Consider the following 6,861-nt stretch of genomic DNA (forward strand, 5'->3'; position numbering starts at 1 on the left):
CTTTTTGGGTTTTCTTTTTAATTACTACTATAGGCATGGAAAGTAAACTAGCTAAAAGCTACAACTATTTTTTTGGTTTTTCTTAAGGTTTATCAAACACACAAGAAGAAAGCATAAAAACGGAAATAAACTAGCATGGATGATACAGTGAAAAAGTATGAGCACCGACAACTAGCATGAGTGTGTGAACATGAATGTAATGTCGGTGAGAAATACGTACTCCCCCAAGCTTAGGCTTTTGGCCTAAGTTGGTCTATGGCCACGGCTCACCTGGCGGATATCCAAAGTTGTAGCTCGGGTCGTACTGAGAAGAATCCCCCTGGTACCACTGGTTGGCGATCTCTTCCAGATTCCACTGATAAACAGACTGTCGGTGAGGATCAAATTATGGTTCCGGATCTGGCTCTGTAGCTGGTGTGGGGTTTTGGTAGGCGTGAATGGCCTCCGGCGGAACAAGGTACTTGCCTACAGATAAGTCAAATAAAGAAGGAGCAGGCAAAGTAACAGTCGCAGGGTGATTTTTGTCAAATATCATCTTGTACTTAAGCATCTTTTCCTTATTCTTAACGATAAAATCATGTGCTACCATACTCTTATAGTCTAGAAAACAGGAGGCAACAACTTCTCTTCCTTCTCATAATGTCTAATAGGTATGTTAAAGTAAGCAGCGAGGCGCGAGGCGAAGATGCCTCCAAGGACGGGGCCTTTAGAACGGTTAAGATTTAACCGCTTTGCAACAATAGCGCCCATACTAAATGTGTCATCATGGAACAAGGCATGGCACAAAATAACAATATCAGGGGCACTAAGGTTGCCACAGTTTCCGCGACCAATTAAGCATCTACTAGCAAATAATGCAAAGTAACGTAAAACAGGAAAATATATGCTAGTAATTCTTGCATCGGAAACTTTCCTCGTTTCCCCTACATCAATTGTATCAATAAAGCCTTCCACATCATCACGATGTGGTTCCTCTACACACCCTCAAAAGGGATCAAACAAACCTGACAAAAATCATGAAGTGACATCTTCTTATGCTCATCATATAAATAAAATTCAACCGTAGGTGGTGAGCTCCTAGCATGGAAATGAAAGTTTTGCACAAAGATATTGGTGAGTAAGAGATACTGTTTGCATTGGTCGTGGAGGAAGGCGGTGAGGCCTGCATTCTCAACCAATTCATAGAAATCATCATAAATCCCGGCTGCTCTCAAGAAATCATCACAAGGCCGAACCTCCGCGGTGCGAGGGAGATTATACTTGGGCTTCTTGTTCTCTTCACTTTGTTTATCCTTCGAGCTTCGAATTGATGAGCCCCTCAAAAATCTCTTCATCTTTTTCTGAAAATTTCTGAATTTTTTAGTAACTTCAAAATAAAAGTGAACCAAACTCAACAATATTGATAGCAACTACTCCTACAAGTGCCTAGAGGCAATATCATGCATCAAAACTACTTTTGACCACATAAATTTGACATGCAAGCTCAAGAACAGGGTCACCTAAGCAGCAAAAATTTGCAATGAACAAAGCACTAGAACAAAAACTAATTGGACCATTGGAGGAGTCACATACCAAAGAACAATCCCCCAAAGCAGTTTTGTGAATGGAGCTTTGAGCAAGGAGATCGAAAATGGCAGCAAAATGAGCTTGGACTCGGGTTTGAACTGGCTAGTGCTGTTTTTGGGAGGAAGGAGTGTGTGGTAGCTGGAATAAGTGGAGGGGAGCCACCATGGGCCCACGAGGCAGGGGGTGCGCCCTCCACCCTCGTGACTAGGTGCTTGCTCCCTTTGTTGTGTTCTCAGTGCCAGCTATTCTCAAATATTCTAGAAAAAATCATATTTAATTCTCAGGGCATTTGGAGAACTTTTATTTTCGGGGTATTTTTTTATTGCATGGATAATTCAGAAAACAGACAGAAAATACTATTTTTGCTTTATTTAATATAGATAACAGAAAGTAAAAAGAGGGTACAGAGAGTTGTGTTTTCTAAATTCATCCATCTCATGCTCATCAAAAGGAATCCACTAACAAGGTTGATCAAGTCTTGTTAACAAACTCATTCCGAATAACATGAAACCGGAGAATTTTTGAATAACACTAGGTTACCTCAACGGGGATATGCATGTCCCCAACAATAAGAATATTATATTTCTTCCTGACAGTAGGAAGAGGAAATTCAAAACCTCCAATAGTAATTGTTGAAATTTTTCCAATAGAATTGATACTATGGACTTGAGGTTGTTTCCTCGGAAAGTGTATAGTATGCTCATTACCATTAACATGAAAAGTGACATTGCCTTTGGTGAAATTAATAACAGCCCCTGCAGTATTCAAAAAGGGTCTTCCAAGAATAATAGACATACTATCGTCCTCGGGAATATCAAGAATAACAAAGTCCGTTAAAATAGTAACATTTGCAACCACAACAGGCACATCCTCACAAATACTGACATGTATAGCAGTTGATTTGTCAGCCATTTGCAAAGATATTTCAGTAGGTGTCAACTTATTCAAATCAAGTCTACGATATAAAGAGATAGGCATAACACTAACACCGGCTCCAAGATCACATAAAGTAGTTTTAACATAGTTTCTTTTAATGGAGCATGGTATAGTTGGTACTCTTGGATCTCTAAGTTTCTTTGGTATTCCACCCTTAAAAGTATAATTATCAAGCATGGTGGAAATTTCAGCTTTCGGTATCTTTCTCTTATTAGTAACAATTTCCTTCATGTATTTAGCACAAGGATTCATTTTAAGCATATCAGTCAAACACATACGCAAAAAGATAGGTCTAATCATTTCAGCAAAGTGCTCAAAATCCTCATCATCCTTTTTCTTGGATGGCTTAGGAGGAAAAGGCTTAGGTTTCTGAACCCATGGTTCTCTTTCTTTACCGTACTTCCTAGCAACAAAGTCTCTCTTATCATAATGTTGATTCCTTGATTGTGGGTTATCAAGATCAACAACAGGTTCAATCTCTACATCATTGTCATTACTAGGTTGAGCATCAATATGAACATCATCATTAACATTATCACTAGGTTCATGTTCATTACCAGATTGTGTTTCAGCATCAGAAATATAAATATCATTGGGATTCTCATGTCTGTCTACAACAGGTTCACTAGAAGCATGCAAAGTCCTATCACTTTTATTTTTCTTCCTTTTAGAAGGACTAGGTGCATCTATAGTAGTTCTTTGAGAATCTTGCTCAATTCTCTTAGGGTGGCCCTCAGGATATAAAGGCTCCTGAGTCATTTTACCACCTCTAGTCATAACTCTAATAGCATTTTCATTCTTCTTACTATTTAATTCATTGAGCAAATCATTATGAGCTTTAAGTACTTCTTCTACTTGAGTGGTAACCATAGAAGCATGTTTACTAATAAGTTTAAGTTCACCTTTAACATTAGCCATATAATCACTCAAGTGTTCAATCATGCAAGCATTATGTTTCAATTGTCTACCAACATAAGCATTAAAATCTTCTTGCTTAACCATAAAGTTATCAAAGTCATCCAAACATTGGCTAGCAAACTTAGCAGGAGGGATTTTAGCTTTATCATATCTATAGAGAGAATTTACCTTTACTACCTGTGTTGGGTTATCGAGACCATGTGTTTATTCAATAGGTGATGAATTAAGACCATGTATTTCTTCAACATGTGGTAAATTCTTAACATCTTCAGCTTTTATACCTTTTTCTTCCATAGATTTCTTTGCCTCTTTCATATCTTCAGGACTGAGAAATAGAATACCCCTTTTCTTCGGAGTTGGCTTAGGAGTTGGTTCAGGAAGTGTCCAATTATTTTCTTTAGTCAACATATTATTCAACAGAATTTCAGCTTGATCAACAGTTCTTCCCTAAAAACACAACCAGCACAACTATCCAGGTAATCTCTGGAAGCATCGGTTAGTCCATTATAAAAGATATCAAGTATTTCATTTTTCTTGAGAGGATGATCAGGCAAAGCATTAAGTAACTGGAGAAGCCTCCCCAAGCTTGTGGGAGACTCTCTTCTTGAATTTGCACAAAATTATATATTTCCCTTAAAGCAGCTTGTTTCTTATGAGCGGGGAAATATTTAGTAGAGAAGTAGTAAATCATATCCTGGGGACTACGCACACAACCAGGATCAAGAGAATTAAACCATATCTTAGCATCACCCTTTAATGAGAACGGAAATAATTTAAGTATATAATAATAGCAAGTTTCTCATCATTAGTGAACAGGGTAGCTATATCATTTAATTTAGTAAGATGTGCCACAACAGTTTCAGATTCATAGCCATAAAAGGATCGGATTCAACCAAAGTAATTAACTCGGGATCAACAGAGAAATCATAATCCTTATCAGTAACAAAGATAGGTGAAGTAACATAAGCAGGATCATATTTCATTCTAGCATTCAAAGTTTTTTGTTTCAGCTTAGCTAATAGTTTCTTAAGATCACTTCTATCATTGCAAGCAAGAAAGTCTCTATCAGTTTCTTCATCCATAACATAACCCTCAGGAACAACAGGCAATTCATATCTAGGGGGGAGAATCTTCATCATCACTTTCATTAATATTATCAGTTTCAATAATTTAATTCTCTCTAGCCCTAGCAAGTTGTTCATCAAGAAATTCACCAAGTGGCACAGTAGTATCAAGAATAGAAGTACTTTCATCATAAGTATCATGCATAGCAGAAGTGGCATCATCAATAACATGCGACATATCAGAATGAATAGCAGAAGCAGGTTTAGGTGTCGCAAGCTTACTCAAAACAGAAGGTGAATCAAGTGCAGAGCTAGATGGCAGTTCCTTACCTCCCCTCGTAGTTGAGGGATAGATCTTGGTTCTTGGATCTTTCAAATTCTTCATAATGATAAGCAGATATAAATCCCAAGTGACTCAAAGAATAGAGATATGCTCCCCGGCAATGGCGCCAGAAAATGTTCTTGATAACCCACAAGTATAGGGGATTGCAACAGTTTTCGAGGGTAGAGTATTCAACCCAAATTTATTGATTCGACACAAGGGGAGCCAAAGAAAATTCTCAAGTATTAGCAGCTGAGTTGTCAATTCAACCACACCTGGAAACTTAATATCTGCAGCAAGGTATTTAGTAGAAAAGTAATATGATAGTAGTGGTAATGATGGCAAAAGGTAACGGTAGCAAAAGTAATATTTTTGGGTTTTATAGTGATGGTAACAGTAGTAATGGAAAAGTAAATAAGTGAAGAATAATATATGAAAAGCTTGTAGGCATTGGATCGGTGATGGAGAATTATGCCAGATGTGATCGATCATGTAACAGTCATAACCTAGGGTGACACAGAACTAGCTCCAGTTCATCAATGTAATGTAGGCATATATTCCGAATATAGTCATACGTGCTTATGGAAAAGAACTTGCATGACATATTTTGTCCTACCCTCCCGTGGCAGCGGGGTCCTATTGGAAACTAAGGGATATTAAGGCCTCCGTTTAATAGAGTACCGGACCAAAGCATTAACACATAGTGAATACATGAACTCCTCAAATTACGGTCATCACCGGGAGAGGTCCCGATTATTGTCACTTCGGGGGTGCTGGATCATAACACATAGTAGGTGACTATAGACTTGCAAGATAGGATCAAGAACTCTCATATATTGATGAAAACATAATAGGTTTAGATCTGAAATCATGGCACTCAGGCCCTAGTGACAAGCATTAAGCATAGCAAAGTCATAGCAATATCAATCTCAGAACATAGTGGATACTAGGGATCAAACCCTAACAAAACTAACTCGATTACATGATAAATCTCATCCAACCCATCACCGTCCAGCAAGCCTACGATGGAATTACTCACACATGGCGGTGAGAATCATGAAATTGGTGATGGAGGAAGGTTGATGATGACGATGGCGACGGATTCCCCTCTCCGGAGCCCCGAACGGACTCCAGATCAGCCCTCCTGAGAGAGTTTAGGGCTTGGCGGCAGCTCTGTATCGTAAAACGTGATGAATTCTTCTCTCTGGTTTTTTCTCCCCGAAAGTGAATATATAGAGTCAGGGTTGAGGTCGGTGGAGCTTTAGGGGGCCCACGAGGCAGGGGGCATGCCCAGGGGGGTAGGGTGCGGCCCCCACCCTCGTGGACAGGTGGAGGCCCCCCTGACGTGGATCTTTCTTCCAGTATTTTTTATATATTCCAAAATAATGCTCCGTTGATTTTTAGGTCATTCCGAGAACTTTTATTTCTGCACAAAAATAACACCATGGCAATTCTGCTGAAAACAACGTCAGTTCGGGTTAGTTCCATTCAAATCATGCAAGTTAGAGTCCAAAACAAGGGCAAAACTGTTTGGAAAAGTAGATACGACGGAGATGTATCAACTCCCCCAAGCTTAAACCTTTGATTGTACTCAATCAATTCAGTTGATAAACTGAAAGTGATAAAGAAAAACTTTTACAAACTCTGTTTGCTCTTCTTGTTGTAAATATGTAAAGCCAGCATTCAGGTTTTTAGCAAAGATTATGAACTAACCATATTCACAATAACATTTAGGTCTCATGTTTACTCATATCAATGACACAATCAACTAGCGAGCAATAATAATAAATCTCGGATGACAACACTTTCTCAAAACAATCATGATATGATATGACAAGATGGTATCTCGCTAGCCCTTTCTGAGACCCAAAACATAAATGCAGAGCACCTTTAAAGATCAAGGACTGACTAGACATTGTAATTCATGGTAAAAGAGATCCAGTCAAGTCATATTGAATGTAAACTAACAGTAATGGATGCAAATGACAGCGGTGCTCTCCAACTAGTGCTTTTTAATAAGAGGGTGATGAATCAACATAAAAGTAAATAGATAGG

This window comes from Triticum aestivum, chromosome 5A (assembly GCF_018294505.1).
Source record: "Triticum aestivum cultivar Chinese Spring chromosome 5A, IWGSC CS RefSeq v2.1, whole genome shotgun sequence".
Taxonomy (NCBI): domain Eukaryota; kingdom Viridiplantae; phylum Streptophyta; class Magnoliopsida; order Poales; family Poaceae; genus Triticum; species Triticum aestivum.